This window comes from Delphinus delphis, chromosome 9 (genome assembly GCF_949987515.2).
Source record: "Delphinus delphis chromosome 9, mDelDel1.2, whole genome shotgun sequence".
In the NCBI taxonomy this organism is placed as follows: Eukaryota; Metazoa; Chordata; class Mammalia; order Artiodactyla; family Delphinidae; genus Delphinus; species Delphinus delphis.
This window is the reverse complement of record NC_082691.1, coordinates 57,003,498-57,021,165: the sequence shown is the minus strand read 5'-3', so window position 1 is coordinate 57,021,165 and position 17,668 is coordinate 57,003,498. Positions and strand designations below refer to the sequence as shown.

Sequence of the window (17,668 nt, the reverse complement as noted above, 5' to 3'; positions counted from 1 at the left end):
TCTGGCACTACAAGATACTCCAGGCTCATCTTATTAATGTCCTGCCCCAGCCCTACAAGCAGCCATTTCTCCAAGGAGCGCAGCTCCTTCCACTGGAGAATGGTATGAGAATCCACGATCTGAGTACTAGGTGTGCCTGATACTACTGGAGTCCCTGTCAATCTTAGCCAGAAATACTAAGCTGGCATTTAAAAACTGTGTTTCAGTTAAAGCAAAGATCTGCTCAAAAGCCTATTAAAATTACAGTCTAGGTTGTTTGGGGTTTTCTTTTTTAAAAAGCAACTATGTGAAGACCTTTGTTTTGGACTTTTCAAATTCTCTTTGTAGTGACATGAAAAGTAAAGCCCTTTTTGTTGTTGTTGTTTTTCTCGGATCACCTTTCTGCTTGTAGCCTGATAAGTTCCAAAGTCTCTTCCTTTGACCTCAACTCCTCAAACATCCCCTTGGAAGAGCTGTGTAAGATTTTGATAAAAATCTTGGTAGACCTGCTCAACAGGGAAGATTGAGTTCAGAGACAGCCCATGCCTCTAACTGAATGATTCAAAGAGAAACTGAATTCCTTTTAAATGTGTATGTAGTTAAGTGAGTGTTTGATATTCTGCCTTTTCCTTATTATTTCTTCTCTATTTAGGGACTCTAAATGAAAAGTAATATTTATAAATCATTTAATATAACAGGAATATACTATAATTATATTCTACACAGTCTTAATTTAAAGGAGTAAATATACATTCTGGTCATTGTACTCAAAACTTGAATGGGTTACAACTTGAAAATTTAGTTGAAGGTATAATTTGCAATTTTTTTAACAAACAAAAATAACCTTTGCAATATATACAGGATATTAAATTAAATTTCATAATGTAATAGACACAAGACACGCGGAGTCCATAGCTTTCAGGTCTCAAAAGTAAAAAACATTTTCCTAAATCATTACCAGCTATAACTTAATGCTATTTGCTAGGAAATATACATTTCTAGAATCTGAGGGGAAGAAAATTTTGGCCTCAATCCCAAGTGATAAGAATTAACTGGGGCCTCTCCCTACCTTCCTAACTCCCACCTTTACCCCTTCTACACAAAGCGAAAATCCAGGACACAGACAAAACCAGAAGATCCCAAGAACTACCAATATACATTTTGCAGATTTACTTCCTATCAAGGGGACCAATCCCCAGAAAGAAATAGCTTATCGAATCCTCATTGTTCTTTTTTTTGTGATTTAACATGCTTTTGGCCTTTAGAACTTATTTTCTAAATTAACAAGTTAATCTCTACTTTTTGGTGTCTCTGTAACAAAAACAAGATATAATGAAAACAAATGTAATGGCTTTTGTTCAGGAAGTTCTTACCAACATCAAATTAGTAAAACATGGGGTCACCTTGCCCTGGACTCTGGCCTGGGGGCTAAATGCATATCAGCAGGTTATTCTCTGTGGATAAAGCAGTTAGCACAGGGCCTGGCACATAAGTGCTTTATTAGCATCATAGTTACTGTTGTAGTTAACAATATTTAAAGGCAATGTGCTCTGAGTATAATACCTGCCCATGCAGCAGTTACAATGTCTGAGGACCTTCCCAGATTACCTACTGAGATATTTTCTAGGGACAGTGGGCAGACATGACCGTTTTGTGAAGTACTCATACCACATTTCCTTAAACTGCATCAAGTCCATGGAAAAAGGTATCAGAAGTTCAAAATTTAATCCCACTGATTCCACATAACTACTGATTCTTACACCTTAGCTCAACCTGGCACATACTGGGAAGAACCCAAGAGAATCAAAATGAATTTTCTGCCCAGAACAAGTTAATTAGCACTAAGACAATCTTCGCATTCTGATTTACTCCATTAGCCATTCTTTCTAGTGTGTTTTATGACTCAGTGTCTCCTGGCTACTGGACAATATTGGAAGCCCAGCCTTTCTCATTCATTCCTCACTGTCCCTAGGGTTTCTTTCTTCCCTGCTTCCTGAGTGCTCTACCTGAAGGTGAATGAGGCAAGCCTCCAAGGCTTTGCATGTGCAAGACCTCCCTTAGAACACGGGTTTTACTACACCACAGGAAACTCCATCCTTTCCTGACTCAAGTAGACTGGACACTCTCCATGAGCACAAACATGTTCGTTCCTGCTTTATTCACACAAACAGTTTGCTCAAACTATAAAAATGCTCACTTATTTTCAAACAGATTGTTAAGAGGAAATAATTTCCTCTCAGTTCACCATAGAAGCCATTGAACTGGACACTGGAAATATTTATTTAGAACAAATGAAAATCATTGTGTAGCAAATAAAATGAAATACAGCCAGTATTGCTTCGGTGAAAGAGCAGTCACTACACCAGTGTTTTCATGACTCCCAGGGACATCAGTCAGCTGGAATTCAGGAATGCCCTGATTCTGTGTTCTCCTGTCATCACAGCGTTGACAACCTTATATTCAATACCTTGTACCAAGCTGTCTAGTAGTTGATGTGGCACTTTTTAAGCAAAGTAAATAAACTGGAAAAGTGTTTAGTGACTAGCGGTAAAATAATGCTATACCCAATTCAAAAATGTGTTCAGGGCTTCCCTGGTGGCGCAGTGGTTGAGAGTCTGCCTGCCGATGCAGGGGACATGGGTTCGTGCCCCGGTCCGGGAAGATCCCACATGCCGCGGAGCGGCTGGGCCCGCGAGCCATGGCCACTGAGCCTGCGCATCAGAGGCCTGCGTACTGGAAAAAAAAAAAAAAAAAAAAATGTGTTCAAGTGACAAGAGCAAGAAAACCGAATCACTTTACACAAAAACAAAAAGAGCTGACTGACCTCAGAAATGACTTTTGCCTAGAGTCCAGGCTTTTTCTCTTACAAATCAATCTTAACTTCTTTTTTTTTTTTTTTTTTTTTTCAATCTTAACTTTGTGGCGTCTGTAAGAGACCAGGAACTTGCTAAGAATCGTGAACTGCGAGGTATTTCAGAGAGCCCACCAAGATACCAAGGCTGCTAAATTCAGTACAGATTTGCATCAGCGTCATGAGAACACATGGCCAAAACAACCAAAAATGACTGGGATTGAAAAATATCATATGATGGAAAAGCAATGAGACATTTAAAAATATGTTTCTTATAGAAATTATTCTCATTATTTCATAGTCACACCATCCATAGTGACTTGCAGAAGCTATTATATAAACTCTGCCAATACTTAGATGGGTAATAGTGAAAGAAAAATTTCTGTAACAAGACACTAACATGAACATTTACGGCATAACCTGTACATTTATTTTGGCCTGGTAAATACAGACATTACACAGCTTTCCCATAGCTTCTGCGGGTTCTCACTATGAGCACTAGGAATGCAGTTCATCTTTGAAAGCCTTTCTCTAGCTCTTCTCCTTTAAGAGCCCAGAGCACCTGTACTCCTGGTGTGTGTTTCCTGTTCACTGCCTGCATGTGCTCTGTTGGAAGTCTGAATTCTCTCTGGTTGTATTTGCTGGGGGAAAAAAAAAAAAAACAACGGAAATTTACTGTCTTACAGTTCTGGAGACTAGAAATTCAAGATGAAGGCTTCAGCCAAGTTGGTTCGTTCTGAGAGCTGTGAGACACCCTGTTTCACGCCTCTCCCCTGACTTCTAGCAGTTTGCTGGTAATCATGGGTGTTCCTTGGCTCACAGATGCACCACCCTGATCTACCTTCATCTTCACGTGGCATCCTCCCTGTGCGCATGTCTGTGTCCAAATTTCTCTTTCTTATAAGGATACCAGTCATATTGGATTAGGGGTTCACCTTATTCCAGTATGACCTCATCCTAACTAATTACGTCTGCAATCACCCTCTTTCCACATAAGGTCACATTTTGAGGTACTGTATGTTACAACTTCAACATACACATTTTTTTGGTGGAGGGACATAATTCACCCACTAACACTGGTCTTGGATTTTTTACTTTATTTTCCAATTATATGTAACATTTCTCTATTCCATGGACTTCCTAATCTTGATTCTCTTCTAATTTAGACAGCTCTCACACAGTTTTTTTTTTTAAACCTCTCCTAGTTCTTTTTAAGAACTCTGCTAGTTCTTCAAATGATAGGAAAATTGTATCCCATGGCCTTTTTAAATTGTTGGGGATTTTTTCCTTTCAGTATATGAGCTATTTTTGGCTTTTTGATTTCTAAACAGTACTTACTGTGTACACTGTGTATATAAACAGGTGGCATATTTTGTTGATTGAGTGCTTAAAGAAACAGATGACCTGGTTGAAAGGTCAGTCCAAGATGGTAAAGGATCATTTTGCACATTGAAACTGAATGCCTAAAAGGATTCTATAAAATAAAGTACTGGGATCCTCTAAAAACAAGGGGCAGGAATGGAAAGCAAAGAGAAATTCTTCCTGTAATGTTCCAAAAACTACAAAATTCATATATCTTCCACTTCATATTTTTATATCAGTTGCAAAAGTTATGCACTGATAAAGAATTCAGTATGATTTATTTTAAAAATAAAACTTATTTTTTATTTATCTAGAAAAATTAAGAAAATTTCGTATGTTTTATGGTATATATTCCACCAGAATGCTAATTCCATGAGTATAGGCACTTTGACTCACTGTCATATCCCAGGGATTAGAACAGTACCTGCCACAAAGAAAGGGTCCCAATAAATATTTGATGATTAAGTTGTTTCAATTGTACTTCTTTGTATTCTGTTTTGTTTTGTTGGCTCAACTAAATCTCAGAGAAATCTGCTGCCCGTACCTGCCTGAACACCTCTACCACACACACCGCTCTAGCAGAGCCACGTTCCTGATGTCTCCATCACCTGAGGGTCTCTACACTGGCATTAAAGCCCAAAGCCAATAGCCACTTCCTCCCACTGTGCCAGCAAGGCCTTACGATGCAGCAGTTTTGAAGACAAGAGGTAAAATGTGATTTGAAATCAGAACAGCATTAATTCTTTTTATATTTGGAGTTTATTCAATAATAAAATTAAAGAAAGGACCCCATCACAGACCAATGAAATCAGATTCTCTGAAGATGCCCTTTTCTTCTTTAGACAGAGCTTCCCATGATAGAACCAGAAACTAAACGTTGTAGAATTAGTTGTTTTTATTCTACTTGTATTTTCAATTTTTATTTCCTTACCATTCTCTCTATGGTTTAACTTTTAAAAATTCCATCCTAGCTCAAGTGATCAGCACAAAGGTCAATGTTTGGTTCAGAGCATCAGAGTCTAGACATGGGTGTAGCTGTTGCGATAAAACTGAAAAGATCATCATTGAAATAAGACTCAGGAAGTAATGAGAACAATTTGATCAATTCCTCTTAACACCTTGGAGTGTCTTTTCGTGGATGCAAACCTTGGGGTCTTCCCAGATATGTTTCATTAGAAAGGATGGTAAGCTCATACACTAGCCATCAATTCCATCCCACACTAGACACCTCAAAACAGAGAAGAAACCTATGGAGAAAGACAAGATACTAGAGGGAAGATAACTGAAGGTGACAGAAGAGGTACATGGTAGACAGAGATAAATATTTGTTGAATGACTTTAGGCTGTGAGGTAGGTAAGACACAAGAACTGTGCTATATAATGCAGCTCCTCTGTACATGAATATTTGGACCCAAATATAGGAACACAATACTGCCATCATCAATATCAGCATCAGCATCCTATTAGGAGGCAATAACTTTTGAGAGATATTATGGTGGAGTGTTTAAGAGCATGGACTAGAGAGTCCAACTGCATGGGTAGCATTCTGGCTCTGCCACTTACTCACCATGGACCATGGGAAAGTTCCTGAACTTCTCTGCCTCTACTTCCCAATCTGTAAAATGGGAATATTTGTACCTACTTCACAGATAACAGAGATTAAGTGTTAGCAGCTACTATTCTTATTATATACTCTGCTACCATATAATGATTCTGTATGTGTACAGCATGCTGAACCTTTCCATTGATAAAAGGTAGTGAAAGCTGTATCAAATATATGTATATATAGATACATACATATATAGGTATGACACTAAATGATACATACATACATATACATGTATGTATGTATGTATAGGATGTATACAAGATAGGATATCTAAGCAGTTGAAATTTTTATGATCTTATTAGGTAAATCATCAAAGTAAACTAATATTTTTCAATCCCTAAATTAGATAATTTCTGAAATAACATGAAATGCATACAGTTAGGAAGAAATCACAGAAATGTGTGTTGAGTTTATAAAAACACTTTTCAGTGCAGTTGTAGACCAGGGACTGAAGAAGTAGCCAAATCCAACCAGAAGTCAGAGAGCAAGGGGACCCAGGTGATGCAGTTCTTAGATAACAATGTCCTAAGGCAAAGAAAGAGGAAATGGATCTATAGAGGCAAAAAGAGGACAGCCAGCACAGTGACTCCTGAGGGCTGAGAGGTGCAGCTCCCTTCCCAGCTAGGCTACCAGAAAACTGACAGACATCAACTCTCCAGGAGAAAGAGTTCCCAGCTAAGGTTGACCAAAGCAATGCTCTCCCTTCTTGCCTCAGCTCTCATATTGTAAACATGTGTCCTTTTTGCAGTCTACTTCATGCCACGTTTTTCACATTTTGTGCCCTTTGTTGGTGATTTTGCTGGGTAAAATGGCCCAAGATAGTGCATGTGCACTGTTCCTAAGTGCTGGAAGTCTGTGATGTACCTTACTGAGAAAACATGTCTGTGCTTCATTCAGGCTTGAGTTCTTAGACTTGACACAAAAAACATGATTCATAAAAGAAAAAACTGACAAATTGAACTTCATCAAAATTTAAAACTTTGGCTGGTGAAAGGATGAAAAGATATGCTATAGACTGGGAGAAAATATTTTGCAAGCCATATATATAACAAAGGACTAATATCTGCAATTTATAAAGAACTCTAAACATTCAACAGTAAAATAACAAACAATCCGTTAGAAAATGGGCAAAAGACATAAAGAAACATTTCACCAAAGAGGATACAAATGGCAAATAATCATTTGAGAAGAGATTCAACATCATTCATTAACCATTAGAGAAATGCAAATTAAACCACAATGAAATATCATGACACATCTATCAGAATGGCTAAAATAGGGGCTTCCCTGGTGGCGCAGTGGTTGAGAGTCCGCCTGCCGATGCAGGGGACACGGGTTCGTGCCCCGGTCCGGGAGGATTCCGCATGCCGTGAAGCGGCTGGGCCCGTGAGCCATGGCCGCTGAGCCTGCGCGTCCGGAGCCTGTGCTCCACAACGAGAGAGGCCACAACAGTGAGAGGCCCGCATACCGCAAAAAAAAAAAAAAAAAAAAGAATGGCTAAAATAAATAGTGAAAACACCAAGGGCTGGTGAGGATATGGAGAAACTGAATCATTCAAACATTGCTAGCAAGTGCTGGAAAATAGTTTGCCAATTTCCTAAAAACTAAACATGCAACTTCCATATGATCCATAAATTGTACTGATGGACATTTATCCCAAAGAAATGAAGACTATGTTCACACCAAAACCTGTACATGAATATTCATAGTAGCTTTGTTTGTAATAGTCCCAATTGGAAACAACCCAGATATTATTTAATGGATGAATGGATAAACAAATTGTGGTATATCAATATAATGGAATATTATTTGGCCATAAAAAGGAATGAAGTTCTAATATATGCTACCACATGAAGGAACCTTGAAAACATTATACTAAGTGAAAGAAGCCACAAAAGACCACATACTACGTGATTCCATTGATATAAAAATCCAGGATTTAGTAAGCTATAGAGACATAAAATAGATTAATGGTTGCTTAGGGCTGGGGGATTGGGGTGATATGCATGGGGGGATAGAGGGGCAGAGGAGTAATAATTAAATATATGGGTTTTTCTCGATGTGATAAAAATGTTCTGAAATTGACTGTTGTGGTGATTACTCATATCTCTGACTATATTAAAAATCACTGAATTATAGAATTTAAATTGTATGGAATGTGAATTACAGCTCAATAAATTATAAGGTTAAAAAATAAATTTGTGAAGGGATTACAAACTTCTTTGAAACACAATGAAGTATCTGTTAACTGAAGGGAGAATACTGAATTGAAATGGGTTCCCTGATTTTAAAGGGGATAATAGAATCCCTGGTTAGCAAAAGCCAAGCTTACCACTCACTTTCAGAGGCAAAATGGGAATGGCTACTGTAATAGGCAGTAGGATGGGAGGGTAATCAGAGGAGTTTGATACAGAAGGATGTTGGGCACTGCTCAGTTGCTCTTGGGTTACTCAGGATTGAAACAGACAAGCAGCACACTAAGGTCTATGTGTTGTGTATAACAAAAAAACATTAAAACTAAAAAGGATCCAACTTGAGTCACCAAAACAGAGTCATAATCCCTTGCCAAAACTCAGGTCAGAATTAGTTCACAATTCCTGAGCATGATTAATGAGGGTGAAACTGATTAATGAGGTGAGGAAAGACCCAGCAAATAACAAGTATCTATTCTAAACCTTCTACCTAAACTTTCACAAAGAGATCCAAGGGATAACTGTGCACTGCAAAAAAAGGAAATACCTATTCATCTCAAGATTATTAAGCAATGGTTCTTACTAATCCCTTTAGACCCAGAAGACCATTGTGAGCCACCAGTCAGAGGAGGGAGGCCAAGTTTACTTCTTGATGGAGCTGATAAGAACCAAATTGTAGTTATTTCCCCAGTTCTTGAGTGTGTCTTTGGAACAGATAAACTCAGCAACTGGCAGAATCCCTTCTTTGGCTCCCTAACCCATAAAGAAAGAAGAGGTCAGTGGAAGTATCACTGTAATAAGGAAGAACAAATCTGACTCCATATTGGATCTGTTTCTTTTACTTTAAGCTTTGAATTCTATTGCCATTGCTACAAGTTAATCACAAAAGGGATGTTGCCTATAAGCTTAAATTATACATGATGACATACATCTGAGAATCCTGCCGTCCATGTAATGAGCGTTAAGCTAAAATTTGTTAATTTAACAACAAATTGTTTTGCTCACAGGAAACATCCTGACCAGGCCTATCTGTGAATGGCTGCAGGCAGGAAGAAATTAACACATCCCCTCCAGAGTCTGACCAGAACCAGGACTTTACCCCCTCCCCTTTTAGTATAAAAGAAGCCTGAATTCTAACTCAGGGAAGATGGTTCTTTGGGATACTAGTCCACCATTTTCTCTGTCTGCTGGCTTTCCGAATAAAGTCGCTATTTCTTGCCCCAGCGACTCGTCTCATGATTTATTGGCCTATCATGCAGTGAGCAGTATGAACTTGGACTCAGTAACATATTGAGCACCCTCTCTCCCCAAAATAAAGTTAATGTCAAATCTTGCAGAAGGGGGTGAGGAAGGCACACTAGTATCAGGGCCACCATCCAAGACTTGAAAAATGCAGGGGTAATTATTCCTGTCACATCCCATTTAGATCACCCATGTGGCATATTCACAAGACAGATGGATTTAGGAGAATAAGAATATATTATTTTAAATTTAATAAGGCTATAATGCTAATTGAAGCTGCAGTTCCATATATATACATAAGTATACTCTTTTTCTGTCCTCCAAAAGAATTTATTAGTTACTGGGATTATTTCTTCCTTAAATGTGTGGTACAATTTACCACTGGGGCCATCTGGGACTAGAGTTTTCCTTGTGGGAAGACTTTAAATTATGGATTCAATTTCTTTAATTTTAAAGAATTTTTTCTTTTCTATTCTTTTTTAAAAATATTTATTTATTTGGTTGCACCAGGTCTTAGTTGCAGCAGGCAGGCTCCTTAGCTGTGGCTCGCTGGCTCCTCAGTTGTAGCATGTGGGCTCCTTAGTTGTGGTATGAGAACTCTTAGTTGCGGCATGCATGTGGGATCTAGTTCTCCGACCAGGGATCAAACCCAGGCCCCCTGCATTGGGAGCACGGAGTCTTATCCACTGCACCACCAGCGAAGTCCCCTCTTTTATTTTTTTAAATAGTATTATTTGTTTGCTCTTTATTCCTATGTCAGTTTTGATAAGTTCACTTTTCAAGGAATTTTCATTTGATCTAAATCTTCAATAAAATAATGCTCTTTTTTTCAGTGTCTACATGATTTGTCATTTTTCACATGAATTTTTAGTGCCTTTTTTCTTCATCTTTCTTATCAGACATTTATCTGTTATATTACTCCATTCTTTTACTTTCAAACATTCTTATGCTTTAGATACACTTTTGTAAAGAGCAAATATTTGTTTTTAGAAAAAAAATTTTTTTGAAATTGTTTGTCTTAAAACTATAGAATTAGACTTCCCTGGTGGCACAGTGGTTAAGAATCCACCTGCCAATGCAGGGGACACGAGTTCGATCCCTGGTCTGGTAAGATCCCATATGCTGCGGAGCAACTAAACCTGTGCGCCACAACTACCAGGCCTGCGCTCTGGAGCCCGTGAGCCACAACTACTGAGCCCACATGCCACAACTACTGAAGCCAGCACGCCTAGAGCCCATGCTCCACAACAAGAGAAGCCACCACAATGAGAAGCCCGCGCACCGCAACAAAGAGTAGCCCCCACCCGACACAACTAGAGAAAGCCCATGAGCATCAACAAAGACCCAATGCAGCCATAAATAAATAAATAAATGCTTTAAAAAAAAAAACGACAGAATTTAGGGAGTTCCCTGGTGGTCTAGTGGTTAGGATTTGGTACTTTCACTGCCGTGGCCTGGGTTCAATCCCTGGTCAGGGAACTGAGATCCTGCAAGCCACGTGGCCTGACCAAGATTTAAAAAAACAAAACAAAACAAAACAACAACAAAAGACTACAGAATTAAGTTCATTTAATATAACAACTGATCTAATTGGGTTTTACTCTACCATCTTACAATGTGGTGGGTTTTTTTCCTGCCTGTTTAAGTTTTTTTCCTTGTCTTTTTTAAAAAAATTAAATACTTTATTTTTCCCATTACTTTGAAAATATACTATTTTAATATGATATATTACCTTATTAGTTTCCCTAGAAAACAGGGAATTCCCTGGCAGTCCAGTGGTTAGGACTCATCACTCTCACTGCCAGGGGCCTGGGTTTGATCCCTGGTCTGGGAACTGAGATCCCACAAGCTGCATGGCCAAAAAAGAAAGAAAGGAAGAAAGAAAATATACCCTCTTCCTGGAAATGCAAGGATCTTAGAATATTTCAATTTTATTTATTTTTCTATTGACTTATATACTATTGCTGTCATGTATATATTTCAACTACAAAGGACATTACTCTTTGACCAGTGTTCATTTGGATTCAACCACATATTTACCTATTTTATTGCTCTTAAACACATTATTGACTGGAGACATGTTAATACATTTTTAGAGAGTGATACAATTAACATCACCATGCGAAGTTGTTAGAGCTTAACATTTATCAAGGGTTCATTATACAACTTGTGATTGTTGTTATCATTCACATTTTGCTCCATTAGGTTTTTGTTCCAACCTTGTGTATATTATAAAAGTAAATTTTTCAAAAATGACGCATCACAAAATTTTGAGTGAAGAAGAATTTTTCAGTGAATTTTATGCAGATACTTTCTCTGATTGTCTCAGCAACATATATAATAATGTCTCAGAAGATGATAGTTCTTCGGAATATAGTTCTGATTCCGACGATGTGAATATTAGGCCAAGAAAAAGACAAAAAGCCTTAGTGATTGGTTCTGATGTGGAAAGTAAAAATGAAACTCACGGTGCTAGAGAATGCTCCTTTGCTTCTATAGAAGAGTGGACTGAAGACATCTTACGAAAATTAGAAGACTTTACAGGTGTGGCAGGTGTAACTATTGAATGTAAATAACCTGCAAAGTAATAGTGAAATAACAGAATTAATTTTTGGCCAGCCAAAATAAAAATCGCCGGTCATGGGCATTAGTTTCTGCAAAAATCCCCTGGTCAATAGTGAGTTAATCTCGGGACTTCCCTAGTGGTGCAGTGGTTAAGAATCCACCTGCCAATACAGGGGACATGGGTTCGAGCTCTGGTCCAGGAAGATCCCACATGCCGCGGAGCAACTAAGCCCATGAGTCACAACTACTGAGCCTGCGCTCTACAGCCTGCAAGCCACAACTACTGAGCCCGCATGCCACAACTACTGAAGCCTGCGCACTTAGAGCTTGTGCTTCGAAACAAGAGAAGCCACTGCAATGAGAAACCTGTGCACCACAACAAAGAGTAGCCCCCGCTCGCTGCACTAGAGAAAGCCCACGTGCAGCAACGAAGACCCAATGCAGCCGATAAATAAATTTATTAAAATAAATAAATAAAATGCCAATACGATCATGTATTTTAAAAAAATGAGTTAATCTCTAACTTCGTCTCTGATCTCCCAATCTGGAATCACTCTCCTTTTGTCTAAAGAACACCTTTCAGAATTTCCTTCAGTGTGGATATGCTGGTAGCAAGCTCAGTTTTTGTTTGAAATGTCTTTATTTTTCTTTCATTCTTAAGAGATATGTTTGCCAGATAAAGAATTTAACTTGACAGTTATTTTCTTTCAGTACGTTGAAGCTATCCATATACTGTCTTCTGGCTTCTGTTGTTGCTGTAGAAAACTTAACTGTCTAAAAGGTCTTCGAATGTGTTTTTCTCATTTTGCTTTAAGTTATTATCTTTGTCTTTGGTTTTTTACAGATTTGGGAATCACAGGGTTTCTTGAATCTCTGGACTTATATCTTTCAAATATTGCTTCTACCCCATTCTCTCTTCTCTCCTTCTGGGACCCCACGAAAAGTACATTATATGTTAAAACTGTATCCTCTTAAAATTTTTTCTTTTTTTTGTATTATTATTTTAACAGCAGTTTATTTACTTATTTATTTTTGCTGTGTTGGGTCTTCATTTCTGTGCGTGGGCTTTCTCTAGTTGTGGCAAGCGGGGGCCACTCTTCATTGCGGTGCGCAGGCCTCTCACTATCGCGGCCTCTCTTGTTGCGGAGCACAGGCTCCAGATGCGCAGGCTCAGTAGTTGTGCCTCACGGGCCTAGTTGCTCCGCGGCATGTGGGATCCTCCCAGACCAGGGTTCAAACCCATGTCCCCTGCATTAGCAGGCAGATTCTCAACCACTGCGCCACCAGGGAAGCCCTGTATTATATTTTTAATCTTGTATTCTCTTTTGTTTTTATCAGTTCCAAAATTTCTATTTGATTCTTTTTCACATTTGTTATGTCATATTTTTTGAAAATATACTTTCCAGTTCCCTTCTAAAATTTTCAAGCCTGTCTTTTATCCCTAGAACATAATAAACAAATGTTTTATAGTCTGTCTGATAATTCTAAAATCTGGAGTCCCTATGACCTCTTCCTTGCTTCTGCTGGTTCTCACTCATATTGTGTATCTAGTTATCTTTCTTTCTTTGCTGAGCACTTTATCTTAAAACTTTATTGTAGAAATAATTTGAGATCTAGTCTGATTTTATCTTCTTCCAGAGAGAATTTTCATTTGGTTTTGCCAGGTGGCTGAAGGCAACAGAATTCCTTATTCCATATTCAAAATTTTAGGTTTCCCTTGGCCAACCAGAAAAGAAGTCAGGCTACAGACCTCGTAAGAACAGTTTTCCTTCTAGTTCACCCTCACACCCAGGGTGTAGCCCTTTGAAATGCTGACCTAATGCAAGAGTTGTTTACCAGGTACCAGGTTCCACAACCTCTGCAAGAGCTGAATTGATATTATAGAGATATAGGTAGATATCTAGATATCTATAGATAAATAAGCATGTGGCTATTACCACCCAGTGTGCCCAGTGATCTCTGCATCATAGTATTTACACACTTGGGAAGGCCCCTCCTACATTGTACCAGCGTTAGTCTCTGTGACCAATGGTAGAAGTGATGGTATATCATAAGATTATAAACGGTTATAAAAGACTGGCCTCTGTCTTGGGTTCTCTCTCAGTCTGGGGGAAGCAAGCTTCTACAGTGTAAGCAGTCCCAACCAGAGGCCTTCAGCCAAGAGCCGACAAGGAACTGAAGCCTGACAACCATACAAATGAGCTTGGAATTGGATTCTCCAGTCCTATTTGAGCTCTCTGTCCAACAGTTTGTGACTACAAACTCCTGAGACCCTGAGCCAGAATCAGAACACAGCTGAGCTGCTTCCAGATTCCTGACCCACAGAAATTGTAAGATGATAAATATGTTTGTGGTTTAAGCTGCTGAGTTTTAGGGTGATTTGTTATGCAGTAGATAACTAAAACACCCGGCTTTTCAAATTGTCTTCAGCAAAGAGTTCGTCTGCATTAACTACTCTGTTGTTCCTGGAAGCAGAACTTTTGACATTCTGTTTATTTTTCTCCTTCCCTAACATCTTCAGGATTGGGTAAATTTTTAAATTCCATTTTACCTTTAAGTGTTTCAGAAGTTATACACTCTATTCCTATCCATTTAGTGGTTATGCTTAAAGTGTTAACATGACTACTTCAAGAACAATATACTGAACTTAAAACTAAACTCTGATCGTACTCTCCCATCTTAAATGTTATAGTGAATATTTTAACTACTTTGGCTTTTACTTTCCAAATTAAACATTTTTATTTTTTATACAGTTAATGTTTTCATTAGATTTATCCACATATTTACTTTTTTCACCCTTCCTTCTTGAATTTCAGGCTTTCTTTTGGATAATTTTCTACCTTTTTTGAAGTACATTCTTTAGAGGTTTTTCTAGTAAGAATCTGTTGGTGATAAACTCTCACTTTGCTTTTCTGTAAATATTTTTTGCCTTCATTCTTGAATAAAAGTTTAGCTAGATACATAATTCTGGCTTTACACCTATTTTTTCAATCAGTTGAGATGTTAAGGACTTCTATTTTTTACTCTACTTTTTTACTTTACTGTTCAGCTACTCTACTGACTTCTGGTTTTCATTGTTGCTATTGAGAAACCTGTTACACGTCTATTTGTGATTTTTTAAGTAGATAATATTTTACATCTGATTTTTTTTTTTTTTTTTTTTTTGGCCGCACCGCATGTGGGATCTTAATTCCCTGACCAGGGATCAAACCTGTGCCCCCTGCAGTGGAAGCAGAGTCTTAACCACTGGACCTCCAGGGAAGTCTCTATACCTGATTATTTTAAACACTTCTCCTTGTCTTGAGGGTTCTGATGTTCCACCAACATGTGTCTTAATGTTGATTTTGTTTATCCTGCTTGCATTCATGTGCTTCCTGAATCTGAGACTCATGTCTTACATAAGTTTTGGAAAATTCTCAGACACTATATTGTCAAACATAGGCCTCTCCTCAATTTTCTCCATTTTATTGTTCTGGAACTCTAAATAGACCTCCTTGTTCTATCTTTCCTATGTCTTAACTTCTCTAATTTCTCTCTTCTATAGTCTACCATTTGTTTTCTATATTACCTTTAGTAATTTCTTTATATCTACCTTCCAGTTCATTATTCTTTCATTTGTGTCTTTTTTTAAAAACTGTTTTTAAAATGTGCTTTGTGGCCCATTCTTTTGAGTTTTTAATGTGGGATGGCTGGCCATATTTATTTATTTTATATTTTTTAAAAACCAATTAATCTATAATCCAATCACTCAAATATTATCAAAAACCTCCATCTACCTATATGCTCCTCCTCATTCCATTCCCTGGCCTGCCCTCTCAGAATTACAGTATGTATTTGTGTTTATCATTTCCTTTAGTTGTAGCTATGGCTTAGATTTGCTTGTCCTTGAATTTTCTATAAAGCTTATCATACTATATTAAGTTTATTTCAATGATTATAACTTCCATTTATCCAAGTTATCTTTGGCTCTTTTTAAAATCTGCCACATTATTTTTGATAGTCCCTTGTTTGTTGCACGTTTTTGTTTATCTAAATGTTTTCAATGTCATTTCATACTATATGTTGTAAAGATAAATAAAAATTATTTTTTCTGTTTATAAAGGAAAAAGAAACCATTTCCGCTCTCTCCCTCCTTCTAAGAGTGTTTCCTAGGAAAATCTAAAGAGCCTAAATTCTCACTCTAACCTTTTGGAATGTAAATAAGTCTCTCTGAAGGCCTGGGCTTCAACTGTTTTGAAATGTAAACACCTCGGAAGATACAGCTTCACCTTGGGAGCTTAATGTAGGTGTAACCATTTGTTTCTCAGGAAAATAAAAGTTTTATTTTTCTTTTGAATGAGGACAACTAATTAAACAAATGGCTACCACAAATCCCAAGTGAACTTAGGGTGAAGGAATGTGAAAAAAGAAAAACTTAACTAAGAAGGATCTGGCCACAAACTGTGATGTCAAATCCTCCTATGGAAAACAAGTTACTATTAATCCAAATAATAAGTGATAGTCGTGCTGCCAAATGGAAAATAGGGTACTACTGATCCCAAAGCCTCATGTTATATGCTAGCTAAAAACAGCGTGAGAGAAAAGGATTATAATTAGCTTAGCTGTATAAATTGTGTGAGGTCTTATTCTGATTTGGTAGTTTCTTGTGGATTACCTATATACAGCTATTTTATAATGTGCTTATTCAACAATAAATGTGTTTGCTTTCTTTCCACAGTGATGTGAAGAGGTCTCTCTTTGTTGATAAGGTTTTTACTTCCCCAACGATATCTAATAATTCCAACACCTATGGACTGTAATTTTTCTCTTTGTTGTTTCTCATCATCATCTCATGCTTGGCATTTCTTAAGAGTGTGGGAATTCAAGGGGCCTCGGTTGAGACATTCCTCTGGAAATTTGAGTTTGTTTTTGCCAGACACCAGAATACACTGCCCATACACAACTACTTTGCTCATTTTTCTGCTAGAGGTTCCTTAGACCATGCAGGTAAAATAAAATCAAACCCTAAACCTGCATGAGGGCAGACCTGTGGTTATGAATTATCAGGGGATACTTTTTCCTCCCACCCAGTACCTAAGGCCAAGCCAGACAAGACTAACTTGGTTCTTCCCTTTGCCAGTAAGCAGACTATATTTTATCCTTTAGATTCAAGTGTTCTAGTGTTATGCAGGGGTCTCAGCCAACCTTCCCCTCCCCTCTCCCCCACTCCTCCCTTGTATAAGCTTTACTTCTATTCCACAGAGCAGCTCTTAAAACCTAAGGCTCTTTCACTTCAGCAAACGTCCATAAGGTGGCTCTAGAAATCAGCTTATGCTTATCACAGTTTTCAGTTCTTATTCCCTGCCTCACCCCTGCCCCCAACCAGATTCCCTCACTTTCTTGCAACCTCATTATAGTTTGATTTGAGGGGGTGGTATTTTACTCGATTTTTTCACCACGAAGGTTTTTAAAAATATGTCACCCATGGTGTTGCTGGAAGGAGAAATCTAAGGCATTTGTTTTATAATGGTTATACCTCTTACCAGCCACTACTCTAGGAAAAGATGGAGATAGAGAGAACAGATATATGAGTATGAAACAGAGCAACTTGCAGAATATTACTGTTCTCCTCAACTAATTCTCTCAGGTATCTTGAATATACTGTAAGCACTATGAATCTCTTTAGAACCTGAATACATGATATTAAGCACAAATTTTATGGTATCTGCTTTACTACAGGAATGTGCCAAGTGTTCATTTTTGCTCTTGTTCTCTTTCTCCTCATTTTCCCAATACTTTCAATAACAAGACTCTTAATCCACAATTTCCTTAGTTAAAAGTATTAAGAACTTCTGTTTCTATTCTCCCCCTCATAGGAATAAACTTGAA

At 37.9% G+C, this 17,668-nt stretch overlaps 1 long non-coding RNA gene across 2 annotated transcripts in view; it reads right to left on the bottom strand.

The window, feature by feature from the left end:
- The window catches only part of LOC132430667 (uncharacterized), a 107,811-nt gene that overhangs the window by 88,484 nt on the left and 1,659 nt on the right, over positions 1 to 17,668 (bottom strand). For both annotated transcript variants that reach the window (XR_009520543.1, XR_009520542.1), the window contains exon 2: positions 11,704 to 11,812. This is a non-coding gene — a long non-coding RNA (uncharacterized lncRNA). The remainder of the gene's footprint in view (positions 1 to 11,703; positions 11,813 to 17,668) is intronic.